The sequence below is a fragment of the Dendrobates tinctorius genome, unplaced genomic scaffold (genome assembly GCF_039654945.1).
Source record: "Dendrobates tinctorius isolate UK_male_01 unplaced genomic scaffold, ASM3965494v1 ptg000071l, whole genome shotgun sequence".
NCBI lineage: Eukaryota > Metazoa > Chordata > Amphibia > Anura > Dendrobatidae > Dendrobates > Dendrobates tinctorius.
Genome location: NW_027361739.1, coordinates 17,733,711 through 17,755,486, shown reverse-complemented (window position 1 = coordinate 17,755,486; position 21,776 = coordinate 17,733,711). Strand labels below are relative to the sequence as shown.

Below are 21,776 nucleotides of genomic sequence, written 5' to 3'. Positions count from 1 at the left end.
TTTTTTTTGCCTTCCTCTGGATCAACATGTTAGGGCAAGTTAGGATAGGATATGGGTTGAACTAGATGGACTCAAAGTCTCCCTTCAACCTTAATAACTATGTTACTATGTTACTATGATATGTCAATAAATCAGTGAAACTTTCATCTCGATGAGTGCGACCACTTCTCTTTGCATGGATAATAATAATAATATTCATATGTCTGTGTAACATGGCGCGCGTATATATTCTTCCTCTGTAGTATATTCCATTACTTTCTAGGCACATCGTTTCTCCCTACTTTGCCACAACCAAGCTTTAACGCTACAGTCCTGATTAACAAGTCTCTTTTACTTGCTCAACGGTTCCGGGTCTTATTTTTTCCAATACTGGCGCCCTGGATCTCTCATTCTGGACCCTTCAATAGTCCCAGTCTCTCAAACTTGTTAAGGCCCATTACTTTCTTTGTTATAAGCTCAAGGTCTCATGGCTAGGAGCCCTCTCCTAGGTCCCAACCCCGGAAGACCACTTTGACTTTGTCAGATTTTATTCACTTTATTCAGTCTCATCTCACTCAGGGTTACACTCTGATGCAGCACTGCTCACTTCTTACTCCAGACACTATCTCACTTCCTGTTCTGTCCTAGCAGTATAGCTGCTAAGGTTTTGGTCATATTCTGCCTCACGGTTGCTACAGGCATATTTTTCTGTATATATATTAATCCTTTCTATGGTTTTATATTGTAAGGTAACAGCACTATATGCTGTCGGTTTAATGTATACATTCTAGTTCAATTTGCAAAGTATTATGGGAAGTTCCTAGGGCATTGTGGGATTGTTCCTGCTGCATTGTGGTCTTGTTATGACACTGGAAGGAACAGCAGCCATTGTTCCTGCATGCTTCTGAGGAGAAAACACGCCACTCGTTTTTCTGTCATACCCCTACAGCCTGCTCTAAGCAAAGTTGGTAAGCCACTATGTGTTACAGCCCTGTGTTTATAAGTATGTTTGCAGTATTACATAGGTAATCATTAGCTTATATATTCTGAAATGCCCGTTATTGCATCTTATAGTTTCACCCTTTCCTGTCACATCTACAATCAATAAAAAAAGGTTACTGTCATGCTACTGCAGTGCAGTATAGCGCAACCTCCACTAGGGGTGCTGGTGAGGGAAGAGAGGTTGCACACACAGCATAGCAACACTGAGCAGCAGCACAAGCGTAACCAGGTGGCGAAAGAGTGGTCAGACGAGTCGAGTCTGAGACAGTCAGGAGCAGAAGTACCAGAGGTCACAGCAGTACACGTAGTCAGAAACAAGCTAGGGGATCAGCAACGGTTGGAAGCGGATAAGACAAAGACAGAAGCAGATCCAAATGCAAGCCAAGTCAAAACCAGGGAGTCAACAAACTTACAGGGAAACACTGAGTCAGGACAGTCAGAGGGAATAAACAGGTACGGGGCTAGTCAGGGATCAAATCAGGACAAATCAGAATATACCAGAGTCAGATACACACGCCTAAGGCAGAACTGTAAATGACACCGCCTGCAGGATGCAGTGGAGCCAAATAGCAAACCTGAGACCAGACTGAGGCTGGAAAAAGTTAACTTCTGAAATTACCAGACCAAGAGCATGGAAAGACAGTACTCAAAACCCAGTCTGGATCATGGCAGTTACAACTTTACAGCCTTCTTTTCTTAAAGAAGATGGGGGGGTTTTAGCTACATGTCTCATTACAAACCATGCTAACATGTATGAGGACAGCATACTTCCCAACAGTAAGCAAACACTCTCCCTAACACTAACCATCCCGCTATGGGCTAAGCCCAAACATAAACTATATCTTATCCTATAGTCAACTATCTACATCTTCTCATAACACCATAATTTACACTATCTCTTATATTACTATACCCTATACTAACAATGTTTATCACACTTTATATATGAATTCATTATAATTCACACAATACGATATATACAAAAGACACAAGACATTATTCACAATACAACACATAATGTGATTAGTGTCTTCATGGGTAGGAAAGTGACAGCAATTGTCCACCACCCTTATAACTCTCCCCTCTTTAACAATGGTTGACCTCAACCTTTCGGACACATGGAAGACACCAATACACACTACATAAAACATTCATAAGTCTTTTTTCTAGATGGCACATAATGTCCTTTTCCATTACTTGCTCAGCAGTTCCGCATCATATTTCTTCTAGTGCTGGCGCCCTAGATCTCCCACTTGGGACCATTCACTAGTCCCAGTTTCTCAGTCGTGTTAAGGCCCGTTACCTTCTGCATTACAAGTTCAAGGTCTCCTCACAAGGTGTCTTGTCATAGAACCTGACTTCGGAATGCCACTCTGTCTCTTTGTTACTTTTCCTCAAGATCTTGCCATCTTTCTTCAGTCTCCTCTCGTTCAGGGTCACCCTCCGATGCAGCACTGCTCACTTCTCACTCAGACCCTATCTCACTTCCCAAAAGTAAGCAGTTACTTTCCCCAAGACTATCTCATCCCACTATGGTTTAGTCCCAAACATTAACTTACCCTATTGTCAACTATCTACATAATCTCATAATATCATACCTTACACTATGTCTTACAACACTATACACTATACTAACAATACTTATCACACTTCTTATCACAATACATTACAATTCACATGACACAATATATACAAAAGACATATGACATTACTCACATTGCAACACATAATGTGATTAGTATCTTCAGGCGTAGGGACGAGCCGGCAATTGTCCACCAACCTGACATCTGGCCTGTGGAGTAGGGTGGCAATATGGAGGCCTTTCTTTTTTTACAAAGAAAAACATCCAAGCATGACTATGTTTTGTCATAACCTACATCAAGTCTGCCAAAAGCATGTGGTAAAACATGTTATGTGTGTATAATTTTTATATCAACTATGGTAGATAAAAGTTCCAAGGGACAGGTGATTTTAAACTGCATACATTGCAGCAGAATACAGCACTCCAACAGTCCCTTAGAGAATGAATGGAGAAGCAGTCGAGCATTCACTCTGCCCCTCCAGTCAAATGGGTATGAAAGTGCCCTGTTTCAGAGATTTTTGGTGGTTCACCGGTTAGAGCCCAACAATCTAAATATTATCATCTCTCTTACGTATGGCTGAAAACTGATATCCACTGGAATACCCCTACAGATTTGGTAGCAGATTCAATATCACCCACAACGCTGAAATAATAGAGAAGGGACCAGGTGTTAATGCACGACACAATGTTACAAAAAACAACAAAAGATAATGTTCCTGTCTCATCAAATGCAACATAATCATTGCACTAATCCTAACAAATGATATCAGATTAGCTGAAGTGTTTATTGGTGTTTTCTAGGATTTTACAGTCATGACCTACCTTAAAGATCAGTGGGTTGAGGGTCAAGCCTCAGGGATCCCCATTAATCACTGAAGTACTAGACACTGTTTCATCCATAAAAATGTCACTGTGCCTACCTATGCAAGCTGCAATACCAGACACACCTAGGTTTGCATGAGTGTTACTGTGCCAGCGACTGCAATTAAAGGGCCATAGAGATCCAGCAAGACTAGCTGTTTCTTTATTTTGCTAATCTGTATAGGTCCCAGGAGTGGGATAGTCAGCATTAATAAATTATTAGCGTCCACTTCTTCTAATCCTAATAAACATTGTATTTGATCCTCCTTCCAGCAATAGGTCCTCCTGGTAATGCCACCCCTCTCCACTGAAACCCTCTTACCCTTATAGGACCTCTTGTTAGAAAGCCCCCTCCTTGGTACACTGAATACAAGTCAGTCTCCCAAGTAGAGCATCTCCCAGTGTAGGGCCACCTCTCAGCATCAGTCTGACTTCTGTCTCATGCAGGACTGCGGAAGGGTGGAGAAGCGGGCCACTCCACCTGGTTGTCCGTCTCTTTCCCCATCGTGTGTTGTCTCTTTTCAAATGTTTTCATGTTTTTTTTTTCTTTTGTGTAGATCACAGCAATGAGTCAGAAACCCCAAACGTGAGCTTGTGACAAGCAATGAGAGGCGGGCGTTCTCGTTGTGACTCACAATAATAAAATAGCTGAAAATTGGAATGAAATGTATCTCTACAAAACAACGAAGACGTGAGTCATGATAGATAAATCATGTGCAGAACATTAACCAGTGCATCCACGTCAGCTATAGCCAGCCATTACTCCATCCTTTATAATATACCATATTGAAAAAATATATAAGAAAGGGATATAGGGATGGTTATATGGAGTAATAGGAGGTTATATAGGGAGGATATATGGAGAAATATTAGGAGAAATAGGGAGGTTATATGGAGTAATAGGAGGAGATATAGGGGAGGTTATATGGAGTAATAGGAGGAGATATAAGGGAGGTTATATGGAGTAATAGGAGGAGATATAGGGAGGTTATATGGAGTAATAGGAGGAGATATAGGAAGGTTATATGGAGTAATAGGAGGAGATATAGGAAGGTTTTATGGAGTAATAGGAGGAGATATAGGGAGGTTATATGGAGTAATGGGGGAGATATAGGGAGGTTATATGGAGTAATGGGAGGAGATATAGAGGAGGTTATATGGGGTAATAGGAGGAGATATAGGGAGGTTATATGGAGTAATAGGAGGAGATATAGGGAGGTTTTATGGGGTAATAGGAGGAGATATAGGGAGGTTATATGGAGTAATAGGAGGAGATATAGGGGAGGTTATATGGAGTAATAGGAGGAGATATTGGGAGGTTATATGGAGTAATAGGAGGAGATATAAGGAGGTTATATGGAGTAATAGGAGGAGATATAGGGAGGTTTTATGGAGTAATAGGAGGAGATATAGGGAGGTTATATGGAGTAATAGGAGGAGATATAGGGAGGTTATATGGAGTAATAGGAGGAGATATAGGGAGGTTTTATGGGGTAATAGGAGGAGATATAGGGAGGTTATATGGAGTAATAGGAGGAGATATAGGCAGGTTATATGGAGTAATAGGAGGAGATATAGGGAGGTTATATGGAGTAATAGGAGGAGATATAGGGAGGTTTTATGGGGTAATAGGAGGAGATATAGGGAGGTTATATGGAGTAATAGGAGGAGATATAGGGGAGGTTATATGGAGTAATAGGAGGAGATATAGGGGAGGTTATATGGAGTAATAGGAGGAGATATAGGGAGGTTATATGGAGTTATAGGAGGAGATATAGGGGAGGTTATATGGAGTAATAGGAGGAGATATAGGGAGGTTATATGGAGTAATGGGGGAGATATAGGGAGGTTATATGGAGTAATGGGAGGAGATATAGAGGAGGTTATATGGGGTAATAGGAGGAGATATAGGGAGGTTATATGGAGTAATAGGAGGAGATATAGGGAGGTTTTATGGGGTAATAGGAGGAGATATAGGGAGGTTATATGGAGTAATAGGAGGAGATATAGGGGAGGTTATATGGAGTAATAGGAGGAGATATTGGGAGGTTATATGGAGTAATAGGAGGAGATATAAGGAGGTTATATGGAGTAATAGGAGGAGATATAGGGAGGTTTTATGGGGTAATAGGAGGAGATATAGGGAGGTTATATGGAGTAATAGGAGGAGATATAGGGGAGGTTATATGGAGTAATAGGAGGAGATATTGGGAGGTTATATGGAGTAATAGGAGGAGATATAAGGAGGTTATATGGAGTAATAGGAGGAGATATAGGGAGGTTTTATGGAGTAATAGGAGGAGATATAGGGAGGTTATATGGAGTAATAGGAGGAGATATAGGCAGGTTACATGGAGTAATAGGAGGAGATATAGGGAGGTTTTATGGGGTAATAGGAGGAGATATAGGGAGGTTATATGGAGTAATAGGAGGAGATATAGGCAGGTTATATGGAGTAATAGGAGGAGATATAGGGAGGTTATATGGAGTAATAGGAGGAGATATAGGGAGGTTTTATGGGGTAATAGGAGGAGATATAGGGAGGTTATATGGAGTAATAGGAGGAGATATAGGGGAGGTTATATGGAGTAATAGGAGGAGATATAGGGAGGTTATATGGAGTTATAGGAGGAGATATAGGGGAGGTTATATGGAGTAATAGGAGGAGATATAGGGAGGTTATATGGAGTAATGGGGGAGATATAGGGAGGTTATATGGAGTAATGGGAGGAGATATAGAGGAGGTTATATGGGGTAATAGGAGGAGATATAGGGAGGTTATATGGAGTAATAGGAGGAGATATAGGGAGGTTTTATGGGGTAATAGGAGGAGATATAGGGAGGTTATATGGAGTAATAGGAGGAGATATAGGGGAGGTTATATGGAGTAATAGGAGGAGATATTGGGAGGTTATATGGAGTAATAGGAGGAGATATAAGGAGGTTATATGGAGTAATAGGAGGAGATATAGGGAGGTTTTATGGAGTAATAGGAGGAGATATAGGCAGGTTATATGGAGTAATAGGAGGAGATATAAGCAGGTTATATGGAGTAATAGGAGGAGATATAGGGGAGGTTATATGGAGTAATAGGAGGAGATATAGGGAGGTTATATGGAGTTATAGGAGGAGATATAGGGGAGGTTATATGGAGTAATAGGATGAGATATAAGGGAGGTTATATGGAGTAATAGGAGGAGATATAAGGGAGGTTATATGGAGTAATAGGAGGAGATATAGGAAGGTTTTAGGGAGTAATAGGAGGAGATATAGGCAGGTTATATGGAGTAATAGGAGGAGATATAGGGAGGTTATATGGAGTAATGGGGGAGATATAGGGAGGTTATATGGAGTAATGGGAGGAGATATAGTGGAGGTTATATGCGGTAATAGGACGAGATATAGGGAGGTTATATGGAGTAATAGGAGGAGATATTGGGAGGTTATATGGAGTAATAGGAGGAGATATTGGGAGGTTATATGGAGTAATAGGAGGAGATATAGGGAGGTTTTATGGAGTAATAGGAGGAGATATAGGGAGGTTATATGGAGTAATGGGAGGAGATATAGAGGAGGTTATATGGGGTAATAGGAGGAGATATAGGGAGGTTATATGGAGTAATAGGAGGAGATATAGGGAGGTTTTATGGAGTAATAGGAGGTTATATATAGGGAGGTTATATGGAGTAATAGGAGGTTATATAGGGAGGATATATGGAGAAATATTAGGAGAAATAGGGAGGTTATATGGAGTAATAGGAGGAGATATAGGCAGGTTATATGGAGTAATAGGAGGAGATATAGGGAGGTTTTATGGAGTAATAGGAGGAGATATAGGCAGGTTATATGGAGTAATAGGAGGAGATATAGGGAGGTTATATGGAGTAATAGGAGGAGATATAAGGAGGTTATATGGAGTAATAGGAGGAGAAATAGGGAGGTTATATGGAGTAATAGGAGGAGATATAGGGAGGTTACATGGGGTAATAGGAGGGGATATAGGGAGGTTATATGGAGTAATAGGAGGAGAAATAGGGAGGTTATATGGAGTTATAGGAGGAGATATAGGGAGGTTATATGGGGTAATAGGAGGGGATATAGGGAGGTTATATGGAGTAATAGGAGGAGAAATAGGGAGGTTATATCGAGTAATAGGAGGAGATATAGGGAGGTTATATGGAGTAATAGGAGGAGATATAGGGAGGTTTTATGGAGTAATAGGAGGAGATATAGGGAGGTTACATGGAGTAATAGGAGGAGATATAGGGAGGTTATATGGAGTAATAGGAGGAGATATAGGGAGGTTATATGGAGTAATAGGAGGAGATATAGGGAGGTTATATGGGGTAATAGGAGGGGATATAGGGAGGTTACATGGAGTAATAGGAGGAGATATAGGGAGGATATATGGAGAAATATTAGGAGAAATAGGGAGGTTATATGGAGTAATAGGAGGAGATATAGGGAGGTTATATGGGGTAATAGTAGGGGATATAGGGAGGTTATATGGAGTAATAGGAGGAGAAATAGGGAGGTTATATGGAGTTATAGGAGGAGATATAGGGAGGTTATATGGGGTAATAGGAGGGGATATAGGGAGGTTATATGGAGTAATAGGAGAAATAGGGAGGTTATATGGAGTAATAGGAGGAGATATAGGGAGGTTATATGGAGTAATAGGAGGAGATATAGGGAGGTTATATGGAGTAATAGGAGGAGATATAGGGAGGTTATATGGAGTAATAGGAGGAGATATAGGGAGGTTATATGGGGTAATAGGAGGGGATATAGGGAGGTTATATGGAGTAATAGGAGGAGAAATAGGGAGGTTATATGGAGTTATAGGAGGAGATATAGGGAGGTTATATGGGGTAATAGGAGGGGATATAGGGAGGTTATATGGAGTAATAGAAGGAGATATAGTGAGGTTATATGGAGTAATAGGAGGAGATATAGGGAGGTTATATGGAGTAATAGGAGGAGATCTTGTGGAGGTTATATGGAGTAATAGGAGGAGATATAGGGGAGGTTATATGGAGTAATAGGAGGAGATATAGGGGAGGTTATATGGAGTATTAGGAGGTTAGGGAGGTTACATGGAGTAATAGGAGGAGATCTTGTGGAGGTTATATGGAGTAATAGGAGGAGATATAGGGGAGGTTATATGGAGTATTAGGAGGTTAGGGAGGTTACATGGAGTAATAGGAGGAGATATAGGGAGGATATATGGAGTAATAGGAGGAGATATAGTGAGGTTGTATGGAGTAATAGGAGGAGATATAGGGAGGATATATGGAGTAAAAGAGGTTATATAGGGAGGTTATATGGAGTAATAGGAGGAGATATAGGGAGGTTATATGGGGTAATAGGAGGAGATATAGGGAGGTTACATGGAGTAATAGGAGGAGATATAGGGAGGATATATGGAGTAATAGAAGGTTATATAGGGAGGTTATATGGAGTAATAGGAGGAGATATAGGGAGGTTACATGGAGTAATAGGAGAAGTAGGGAGGTTATATGGAGTAATAGGAGGATATATAGGGAGGTTATATGGATTAATAGGAGAAGATATAGGGATGGTTACATGGAGTAATAGGAGGAGAAATAGGGAGGTTATATGAAGTAATAGGAGGAGATATAAGGACGGTTATATGGATTAATAGGAGGAGATATAGGGAGGTTATATGGGGTAATAGGAGGAGATATAGGGAGGTTATATGGAGTAATAGGAGGAGATATAGGGAGGTTATATGGGGTAATAGGAGGAGATATAGGGAGGTTATATGGAGTAATAGGAGGAGATATAGGGAGGTTATATGAAGTAATAGGAGGAGATATAGGGAGGTGTATGGAGTAATAGGAGGAGATATAGGGAGGATATATGGAGTAATAGGAGGAGATATAGGGAGGTTATATGGAGTAATAGAAGGAGATATAGTGAGGTTATATGGAGTAACAGGAGGAGATATAGGGAGGTTATATGGAGTAATAGGAGGAGATATAGGCAGTTTATATAGAGTAATAGGAGGAGATCTAGTGGAGGTTATATGGAGTAATAGGAGGTTACAAAGGGAGGTTATATGGAGTAATAGGAGGAGATATAGGGAGGTTATATGGAGTAATAGGAGGAGATATAGGGAAGTTATATGGAGTAATAGGAGGAGATCTAGTGGAGGTTATATGGAGTAATAGGAGGAGATATAGGGGAGGTTATATGGAGTAATAGGAGGAGATATTGGGAGGTTATATGGAGTAATAGGAGGATATATAGGGAGGTTACATGGAGTAATAGGAGGAGATATAGGGAGGATATATGGAGTAATAGGAGATTATATAGGGAGGTTATATGGAGTAATAGGAGATTATATAGTGAGGTTATATGGAGTAATAGGAGGAGATATAGGGATGGTTACATGGATTAATAGGAAGAGAAATAGGGAGGTTATATGGAGTAATAGGGGGATATATAGGGGAGGTTATATTGAGTAATAGGAGGAGATATTGGGAGGTTATATGGAGTAATAGGAGGAGATATAGGGAGGATATATGGAGTAATAGGAGATATTGGGAGGTTATATGGAGTAATAGGAGGAGATATTGGGAGGTTATATGGAGTAATGGGAGGGGATATAGGGAGGATATATGGAGTAATGGGGGAGATATAGGGAGGTTATATGGAGTAATGGGAGGAGATATAGAGGAGGTTATATGGAGTAATAGGAGGAGATATAGGGAGGTTATATGGATTAATAGGAGGAGATATAGGGATGGTTGTATGGAGGAGAGGGGAAGGAAGGACTTCTGTTGCACTTTGCTCATCATCTATAGTGAAGCATGTCAATACTTTCAAAGTCCTTCCCTCCCACCCACTGGAATACATGCCTTCCATACAATTCTCTAATATGTTGTATGCCAATTCCACATCATTTTTAAGGTCTCTGTAGTTGTTGAATATGAACTATTCTAAGGATGAACTGGATGGTCACAGAGATACTTGGCTCATTATAACCTTGCAACTGTATGACCATCACATGAAGATTTATTTTTACATCTTACCAATTCCCATTCAACAAATACAGGCGAAGATCATCAAAATGTCAAATGGATGCATAGGCTATTTTAGAACTCAGCTTTTTTATGCTACATTAACTATTTTCTGGTGAAGGTGGAATATTACTTAAAATTTGTACAAGAGTGTCTATAAATCTACCTATTCTTCCTGTACATAGCAGCTCCCACATTCTTACATACACATAATGCATGCTTTGACCCTTTTTTTGCAAAAACACAAATCACTGTTGCATGCAAATCACAGACTATACAACTAAGAATTTACTTTGAGCAGGTTGACTTCATGTCCGGTGTACGGATGCGCTCTGAGGTTTGCACACTTTGGGGAGGTTCTTCCCTCTATACACTACCATCTTCTCAGTACTTTCTGCCTGTGTGTTAAGGACCTGGATGGCATGGCGTGGGTAGAGCTTTAATGACCATAATATGGTTTTCCTGCTTATAATGTCTGTGCCACTGCAGCTCTGTGTGGGCGTACAAAATGACACAACTGTGTTTTAACCTCTTCTAGACGCAATCCAAAAATGACTTATCTGCTATAAGATGATATCCAATTGCAGGCGATATGGCTCTCTTCATCATATTTGCATATAGAGGAAGGACCATGAATTTAAATGTATTCAAAATGGTGCCAATAGTTCTCAGCGGCATACAAAGAAGAGAAAGTGCATACATAGCAGTGCTACTCTATCACAGAAGGTAGAAGCATTTGACTTGGGTTTGTGGGTCACACTGGCAGAAAGAGAGCACTTGTGACTTTTATAGCTTATGGTCAGGGCACATTTGAAGGAATTTTTAAATGTGTGGCCACTAAGCGATGCACTGGGACGTTGATTGGGAAAGTTGTTGTAGATACCACTAAATGGGGTGATTAGATGCCAAAAGCGGTTGAGGGATAAATCTTTATCAAGTGAGAGAGAGGGGAAGTCCATAAGGTGAAGACTGAGTCCGAGAGAGGGGAAGTCCATAAGGTGAAGACTGAGTCCGAGAGAGGGGAAGTCCATAAGGTGAAGACTGAGTCTGAGAGAGGGGAAGTCCATAAGGTGAAACCTGAGTCTGAGAGAGGGGAAGTCCATAAGGTGAAGACCGAGTCCGAGAGAGGGGAAGTCCATAAGGTGAAGACTGAGTCCGAGAGAGGGGAAGTCCATAAGGTGAAGACTGAGTCTGAGAGAGGGGAAGTCCATAAGGTGAAGACTGAGTCTGAGAGAGGGGAAGTCCATAAGGTGAAGACTGAGTCCGAGAGAGGAAGTCCGTACAGATCAAAACCTCGATCGGACAGATGGAATGACTGTCTGGTGGTGGTGGTGGTGTCTACCACCCAATAGCCCTTTATCCAGGATTCTAGATTCCCTTTGTGATCCATCTTGTGCCTTTTTTCTTTATTCTGCTTAGGGTGTTTACAGCTTCTGATATACCCACACTGATCTCTTCAGTCGGGATCATATGAGGATTTTTAGAGGTGTAATTCTGCATATCCTTTTGGATTGTTAGAAAATATGGGATTACTTCACCATTATTGACTGAAAAAGTTCCCTGTTTGTACAGCATCACATATATCCAGCATATTTTTCCAGGCCCTGTTATTATATATGTGATCCAATTTCTCCAGCATTGATATACATACACTGTTGGATCCAGACACCATTGGACTAATTTCACTATGTCACAGTGTGTGATATGCTATGGACATTACCCATTTTTGTTGGGTTCTACATCTTTTTAAAGTTTTGGGGGGGATTATGGGGATTATTCAGATATGTCATTGTCCAATCTATAGATTGTATATTTCTAATTGGAAATCAGTGCAAGAGGATATGTTGTCTTTAATTCTAATTGCCACTATTTTTCTATTATATTTCACACTCACTAGAGTATTATATCTTATCCCTTTATTGGTAATATATTCCTGTTCATTCGGCACTAGCGCTTTATTAAATACACTTAAGATAATTCATATATTCACCTTGCTCTTTTTCTGAATTTCATGTAGGAATGGCTTACTTCATGAATCAAAATACCATTCACCATCCCCTTCTTAGCACAGTGCACTAGTCACTTTTCATCGCATTTACTATGCACTATATTTATTATTCTTCTATGTCTGTATTATTCTTAAAACACTGGCACTAAATACTGTAAATAAAAAATGTGTTTACTTTATTCTCTCATCACACTATTTTCCATATACTGTATATGAAACTTCTCACACCAATATTCCTATGGTTATTGTCAGCACTGGCACTTTATAGTGCAGCCATTATTGTTTTCATCTTGACAGTGCCCATGCGCTGCTTTCCCGGCCCCATGAGCTTCCAGAAGTGCTGAACAGCTGACCGCATGCCTTCCATCCATGCTTCTCAGGAAGCTCCTTTATCACATGATGGGGCTTGGCAGACAATGTAATTTGCGTCACCAGGTTTCTTCGGAGTAAAAAGTGTATATCAAGTGAGCACCATCGTATAATAACAAAAAAAAAACAATAATAACTCAGGGATCACTTAAATGCATGTTTGGATAAATAGAGAATAAAGCAGAGAAAGACCATGCATATAGTGAGGATCACCAGAGAAAAATAAATAAATATATCACAAAATATAATGCAAATAAATATTTTATTGATCACAAAACAGAAATAGGATACACTACACAAAAATAAAAACACTTAAAAAGGTAAAAAGGGACAGACACAGCCCCTGTAGATCAATGCAAGTTGATCAATACAAATACACCCTCTGACTGCTAATACTCGATTAAAGAAACAATAAACACAGTAAATATAGAGATGCTGCTAATATAGCCCTTACTGAAACAGGCAGATATAAACCATTTCCACAGGGGGTTTTGATTCCCCAACATTCCTGTTCTATCCTATATTCCTATACATCACAAGGGTGAGTGATATAATGGAGCTGGAGTCATATAATATCCCAGCAGAAAGAAACCAGGATTCAGAGTATACTGAACAGGGAAATAGCCTGAAATCAATGAGGTGAAAAAAACCATACGTCACCACAGACCAGTTCTGTCAGAAAAAAGGAATCAGTCGCCCCCGTCATGAAAGTGCAGCAGCGCAGCCAGAGTGGTGAATGATGACCCACGCGTTCCGACACTCAGGGGGTCTTTTTCAAAACTCACTTTATGCATGGTCTTTCTCTGCTTTATTACCAGGCTTCTTCAGTCACTCAGTGCTTATCGGTGGATTGTCCATATAATTAGGCTACTGTCCCTCACCCTGACACGCCCCAGAGAAGCTAGTGGCGTAACACGTGTCAGAGTGAGAGGACACTAATCCTGTTTCTTTCCACTTTCCCTGTCTCTTCTGCCGTTAAGTAAATACCTGTTTTTGTTTAACACTCTGGCACTACCTTACCTTATGAAGTGACATTACTTCTCTTCACATATGGGGAGTGTCATTATTATTATTTGTATATTTGCATGAGTATATTTCAAGTGTTAACATACTTTTTTGTCTTCTTGATATTTAATCCCTATTAATCCCGTAGATTTTTGCCCTACATCTATTAACACTGTATGCAATGAGTGTCATTATATACTGCTAAACTTATAGTTTATTCATTATCAGTAATGTTGATTGTCTCTAGTAATTGGTCACAGGTGCATACATTTTTTTAGATTACCTAGAGGGGTCGTTAAAGGGTCTGAGTGACTTGCCTTAAAGTGTTTTGGTGAGATGATATATTTCTGTCTATATTCATGAAATTGTGACAAATTTTGGTATGCGCTGTATCTCTTCAAAGATGCAATAATGCTTTGTGTGTAGGGCTGCATTATACTATGAAGGGGCTACATTATAGTCTGAAGGGGCTGCATTTCACTGTGTGTGGGGCCGCCTTATACTGTGTGTGGGGCTGCATTATTGTCTGAGGGGGCTGCATTATACTATGAGGGGTCTACATTATACTGTGTGTGGGGGCTGCATTATACTCTGAGGAGTCTACATTATACTGTGCGTTGGGGGGCTGCATTATACTCTTAGTGGGCTGTATTATACTCTGAGGGTGCGGCATTATACTCTGAAGGGGCTGCATTATACTATGTGTGTGAGGGGCTGCACTATACTGTGTGTGTTTGTGGGGGGGCCGAATTACACTGTGTGGGAGGGCTGAATTATACTGTGTTGGGGAGGCTGAATTATCCTGTGTGGAGGAGGCTGAATTATACTATGTGTGTAGGGCTGCATTATACTATGAGGGGCTGCATTATACTCTGAAGGGGCTGCATTATACTCTGAAGGGGCTAAATTCTACTGTGTGTGGGGACTGCATTATACTCTGGGGGGCTGCATTATACTGTGTGTGGGGCTGCATTATAGTCTGAGGGGCTGCATTATACTCCAAGGGGGCTACATTATACTATGAAGTGGAAGCATTATACTGCGTGTGGGGGGTGCATTATAGTCTGAGAGGGCTGCATTATACTCAGAGGGGTCAAGGTGGCACCCCCAGGAGTATGGTCGCCACAGTGGCATTGCCTTCCTCCAGGGAGGGTGAGGTCAGGCTTGGAAGCAATGAAGGGTCTCTCTAGCAGTTAACCATAACATGCAACACGGTTCCCACTTCGGGCCAGCAGAGGGAGCTCTGAACCAGAATTGGGGGAGGAGTGCTCTCTGAGGGCCAGGAAGGGAAATTAGTCAGTTCTGTGAGGAGGGTGAAGTGTGTGGACGTGAGAGAGGAGCTGGGGATTGAGCAGAGAGTTGAGGCTCATTCCCAGCTGTAGCGCATGATCTGGAGCCTGGTCTCCAAGGTTGTATGGATACTGACGGTCCTGCAACAGAAACCAGAGGAATAGGAAGCTGTAAATGCTCTATTCCCATCTAAGATTCAGAGGCACAACAGCGACGTGTGAGCCAAAGGAGATAGAAGGCTACAGCTGTCTGCCATACGAGATAGATCCAAAAGGGAAGGAGGAACATCAGTGTAACATAGTGCTGCATGTACCTCAATTTAGCGCTAGAGAGGAGACTACACAACCCATCTGATAGAGATTCCTAAGTTGCTTCCAGGCTAATCAGCTCCTGTGACATCTGTAATCTGGACCCTGGACTGCACTTACAAAGTAAAGGTAAAGAAACTACACTTTGTTGTGTCCTTGTCTTCTTCCTGCAACTTCTTCAGCACTGCTACATCTCTGTGCCAGACACTGCACCCTCTTCCTCAACACCTATCCTCTTCATCTATTCTGCCCTGGGACTACAGCCCTGCCCGTGGAAGGCTATAACATCACTGCTGCACCCCACTATCTGTCCCAGAGGGTCTGTCTGCAGCGTCGGCTTAACACCTCCCTTGCCGAACACCACAGGTGGTGTCACGAATCACTCATAAACTTTATTCAACCACTCTGCCCCTTTTACATGGGCTCCCAGGGCCAAGGACCGGGTCACCGCTGCTGTGACATTCCCCTCTGAGAGACTGGCCCGGTACCGAGTACCCCACAGCCCTGGGAGGGCGACCCATCTACATTATACTGTGTGTGGGGGGCTGCATTATACTCTGAGGAGTCTACATTATACTGTGTGTGGGGGGCTGCATTACACTGTGGGGGCTGCATTATACTCTGAATGGGTCTGCATTATGCTCTATGAGGGGAATAGATTATACTCTATGAGGGGGCTGCATTATACTCTATCAAGGACCATAGGGAGTGCATTTTACTATATGTACTATTTGGGACCTCCATTATACTGTATCGAGGACTATCTGTACCAATCATTCTTCCTCAGCCGGAGTAAGGGGAGGTGCACACAGTCAGTAAATGATTCGGGTTGGATGCTGCATACTTGTGCAGCATCCAGATGTTACAGCATAGTGGATGGGATTTCAAGAAATCCCATGCCCACTATGTGTGCACAGACGCCCGCAGCTCATGCGCGGAGACGGACATGCGGCACGTCTCGCCAGACTGCAGCATGTCTATTTATCTTGCAGAGACTAGTCTCCACGAGAGAAATCTCACCCACACAATGGATTGGACATGGTGAATCCATTTGGTTCAATAACATGTGCACCTACCCTAAAAAGGCAGGGAAACAAGTGTCGAACGACTTCAATATTGTCGATCACGCTCGTTTACCAGCCTGAACTTAGCACTTATAAATACAACAGAAATGTTTCTGTGTGATGGTGCAATATGTGAGTATTTGGGGCTCCACTTTCAACTTTTACCCAGGGCCCCACTTTGTCTAAAACTGGCCCTGGCTTTCAATACTGTCTGAATCCTTCTGGGCCTGCTCTTGATCAGATTGAAGCATGTCTCAACCAAAATCTGATCCCAGATTCCCAGGTCTCGTCTACACTTTCCCAAAGTATATTCACTTGGGCATGTGTACGGCTTTTTCTTCAGCTCTACCCTCAAGTGTTTGATTGGGTTGAGGTCTGGGGCTGTGAGGGCCAGTTCAGCACCTCAACTTGTCACTGAACTATTTCTTCCCCTTACCAATCTCAATGTATCCTTCAGGTCATTATCCTGCTGGAACAGTACTTCGTCCTTTTCATACCCACAGTACTTGATTGTACGAAGAAACTCGAGTTATAGGATACCCACCTGTAGCTCCGATGTTTCTGCCAGATTCATTTGCACCCATCAGAGTCTATAGACTTTTGTGTCATCAGAGTCTATAGACTTTTGTGTCATCACTCCAAATCACCCATTTCCAATCTTCTACTGTCCACTTTTTGTACTTTTTTGCAAACTCGAGCCGATGCTTCTTATAACAATATTGAAGTCAAGGCTTCTTCACTTTTTTCTTGCCACCATTACTGACTTGTGTAACGTGTGTTGCACGGTGCTTGCATGGACATCTGTGATCTCACTATTACGAAGCATACAAGCCACCTCAACTGCCTTGTTTGTTGCACCAGAACTGATAGACTTGGTTATGAGCCGACTTGTTGACTCAAATTTTTTGCCTGGATGTCTACCTCTTGGTTTTGAATGGATGGACTGATTTCATTTTGTATTCTTCCAACTGTCATGGCACTCACATGATGCAGTTTGGCAATTTTCTTGCCTGAGAGACTACTATTGATGAGCTGGTTAATGCTGTTTCTCTTTTCTTGGTAAATTTTCTTCATGGCTGCTCCTCGATTCAAACCAGTGACCTTTTGCTTGAGAATCAATCTAATAATACACTGAGCTATTAGGGACCGTGAGAACAGTTTGTATTTTGTAGTATACAGGAAGAAAAAGATTTTTCCACCACTAAGTATAAAACACTAACAATGCAGTAACTTGACAAGAATCTGCATAACTAATCATATGCTAAATAGTTGCAAGTCAAATTTATGTATGCATAGCCAAGATGATTGTCTATAAAATGATGGTAGTCTCATGTGCAAAGCAGTAGTGGATGGTGTGATATGGAGCCAGAAAGTGAAAAGTTCAAAACAATTTTATCCTTTTGCTCATAAGTGTAACTTATATAACCAGATGCTGTAAAAGATACTGAACCACTCTCCTGCAAATTATTCAGCCCGAACCAGATAAAGTCTCATTCTTTTGCTAGAGAAACACAGAGCTGGTCTTCTCAGTTTGGTCCCTGGAACCACGACGATCCGAGTCCTTTTTACTGTTCTCCTAACCCAGCACCGATCCCTCAGGTTAATTTGGCCCCTCTGAAAAAGGGCCCTCAAGCCAACCACATAGTTAGACCTTCCCTTTAAGGATAGCCCTTTTTACCATGGACACAGTCTATTGTCCTTCAACTTCACTCCTGTCCATAAGACAGGCACACACATAGTTCCTTAGGGACAACATCCACCAGGATTCAGATTTAGTCCTCGACTGAGGGTGTAGAACACTCCAGTGACTGCAACGTCTCTCAATCCAAAAGGAGGGATAAACAACTTCGGTTATCCATGACTAATAATGTGGGGGCGTTCTGGATATATGTAGGTCCTACACCGGCTGGACCATGACTCTCTGGAACTCCCACCCGAGACACTCTGTCTAGCATATCCAGTCCTGTCTACACCCATTCCCTTCCGGAGTTATAAACTCTAGGCCTTACTGCAAGGCATCCCCTCCCAGGACCCGTCTCCGATAATTCACTCTGTCTCTCTGTCACTTCTGCTCTAGATCAAGCTATCCCTTTCCTCTGGTCTCTTCTCACTTTAGGGAAAACCAACAATGCGGCACTGCTCACAATGAACCTTAGGTCCCTTCTCTAAGCACTACAGGCCCTATCTGCCACACTACCAGGAAACTGTCACTTTCCCTTCAACTTATCCCCTCCTACTCTAGTCTAGTTCCAAACATTAACTTTTGCTATCCCTTCTGTCAGTTAATTCACATTATCAACATTACTAACATCTTTAACGCACATCACCATTCACATTATACATCACAATTCACATTACAATAACACTTGTTTCTTCAAGTGGGAATGTGGGCAATATGTCCATCTCCTTTCAACAGAATGAACGCCACCACTGGAACATAACAAGTTGGTATTTACTTTTAAAAAGACTTTCCTTCAGTTGTTGTAAACTGCACCTCTGCCTGAGCATGACCTCCAAGCTTTGCACCTTGTAATAAGCCATAGTCAATAAAAGTCAAACCTAATCCTCAGCACATAAAGAAAGTGTTATTTCTTTGTTTCAAAATCATACGGTCATTAACCACTTTTGGTGAAGGCTCTGCCATATGCAGCCAGCGGCTCTGTGCGGTCACATCCTCAAACTTTCCACTCCTGTAGCTAGAGTTGAGCAAAAAGATTTTCATGACTCTGGTCTCACACGTCGGCATTCTGTGGCAGCAGGACAAGGGAAGTGCGAACTTTCTAGTTCTGCACTTGAATAGTAGCATTTTGAGTTTTACTTGTAATCACTCGGTTCCCACAATATCAACATGTCCTCATGCTATATTACGACATCCATCATACATTGCTAAAATCAGTAGCGCACAACTGTGGGGGGACACTACTCGCTCATCGTACAAATTCTCCACCCCCTGGTTTACAGACAGTACAACGTGTAGATACATTTAGTATTCTGGAAGTGTTCTTCTTTTTTACATACAGTACGAGGCACAGCAATGACTGCCACCCAGACAATGCCTGAACCCGTCGTCTATTGAAGGATCATTTTAGCAAAAGCGCAGTAATAAGATTCCAGCACTTAGATGCGATTAAGTTGGCATGTAGGGAAAATTGGTATATCTAAAATTGATTCACGAGATTATGCTCTTTGCTTTTCTCCTGCTTGTGTATAGTTTTCTCTGTGTGTTCCTGCGATACCACGTAATTTAATGAAGAGAGAGATCCATATGTATTAAGCTTTCACTTTCAGCAAGCACAGCAAGTCCAAAACTGGTGACTAAATGGAACATGAACTATATTTATAAAAAAAAGACTTATTTTTACAGTCCTTAATGCTCAGTTTTCCCAGCCATCTGCCCTGAGAGTAAAGCACGGCTCCAATTAAGGGCTCGCTAAGACGAGCATATTACACGTACATGTGATGTCCTTGTTGAAATCGGATGGCACAATGACAGCGTTCTTTCATACGGACCGAAAGTCCGTGTGAAAAAATGGCAGAGTGCATTATTTTCTTCCATTTTTCAGATGAGACTCATCTTTTCAAATCTTTAGATACTCCAAAAAAAACTTGAAAGAATTATTCTTATTCCATCTGTTTTATGCAGATATGTTGCAATTATTAACATAGGAAATGGCATTTGGTCTCATACATTTTGCCATACGGATGGATGTAAAAAAAATAGACATATGTATGAAACCCAGGTGGAATATGTTTGAAAATCCTTTTGTTTTTCCATATGAAAAATGGACTATTTATCAGAGAAACTACAAAGAAAATACAGCTGCACTCTGAAATGCTATAATATGCAAACATTGAATTGCATTACTTCTATAGAAAATATGTTACAAAATGAAGATACTTAGCGCACAAATTGGCCAATTCATGAGAGCCCACCTGTTCACACTTGTCTTCTGTTTGGCGTTGCTGGTCAGTATTTTTATACTTGTAGTACACGGGTTCCCATCATGTTAAGGCATTTTTAATTAGAGCTGGAACCTGCATACCTTAAGTTTGTAGGCTTTCAATCCTGGAGAGGCGTGTAAGGTTAGGTTCCCAACAAAGGGGTACGCCTTGCCATGGCTGTAGGGTTAGCATGAATTGGCCAATTTGTGCGCTAAGTACCTCCATTTTGTACATCTTTTCTATAGAAGCAATGCAATTCCGATTTCATACATTCAGTGTTTGCATATTATAGCATTTCAGAGTGCAGCTGTATTTTCTTGGTTATATTGAATAGTTGTAATGGCTTGCACATGTTCACAACTCTATTATTCTGATGTAGGTGCTGGTCATTTTCTTTTATATTTGTATCACTGGGACAGACATATCATTGATGCAACCGCACAGGGGCCCAAGAGGTAAGGGGGCCCACCAATGCGTTGCAAAAAACGGAGGAATGCATTATGATGAGCGATTGGACTGCAAAGGACCTTATACTGTTCTTGCACATGGACCCTCTTCTGTCTGTATCCACTGCTAATTTATCATATGTGTTTCTGAACCTGGCCTGACACAAAATAATTAAGGGTATCACTAATTAGCCATTCCGGTTGTATGACAGTAAGTTTCAGACAAGTCAAATAACCAAAAACATTTGTTCCTCTTGCTATTGTACGATGTAACGCAACCCACTCAGAAACATAAACTCAATGTGAAAATGCAGCATCGTGATCTTCATGTGGGGCAGGCAATGGCGCCGTATAGCCCTAGTGTAGAGCTACACCCCACAATGCCACAATTAGGGAAGAGAGATATGACATACTGTTTGATGGCATCCTCAGATTGAAGAACTTCTTGTCCCTCTTTAGGTAGAACATAGCAAGAACAAAGGAAAATGTAGGTGATCTACAGTCATACTTGGATATTTAAGGACTGTTTGGTTGTACTGGTCATGATGGTTACCTCCATTAACATTCACTACATTAAAATAATTGAATGAGAGATGAAGGAAGAGGGGTTGATGATAGTCAGACTCACAGAGACTCTGAGTTATGAGATTAGACCCTTGAACCAAAAGCCACAGTTTAATGGAGCCTGAATCGGCATAGCATATTTAAAAGAATGCAGAAAATGGACGGCATCCAACTAGGGCAAAGGATGATTTACAGTGGGTATGGAAAGTATTCAGACCCCTTTAAATTTTTCACTCTTTGTTTCATTGCAGCCATTTGGCAAATTCAAAATATGTTCATTTTTTTCCTCATTAATGTACACTCTGCACCC

The 21,776-nt window shown here is 41.3% G+C and overlaps 1 protein-coding gene across 5 annotated transcripts in view; it reads right to left on the bottom strand.

Moving 5' to 3' along the window:
• Positions 1-21,776, bottom strand: part of ZNF831 (zinc finger protein 831) — a 151,485-nt gene that overhangs the window by 113,960 nt on the left and 15,749 nt on the right. Inside the window, exon 1 of one of the 5 annotated variants that reach the window (XM_073582469.1) lies at positions 3,747-12,976. The exons of the other annotated variants lie outside the window; for them this stretch is intronic. The gene's annotated coding sequence lies outside the window, so the exon portion shown is untranslated. Of the gene's footprint in view, positions 1-3,746; positions 12,977-21,776 lie in introns of those variants that run through there. 5 annotated transcript variants of the gene reach the window in all.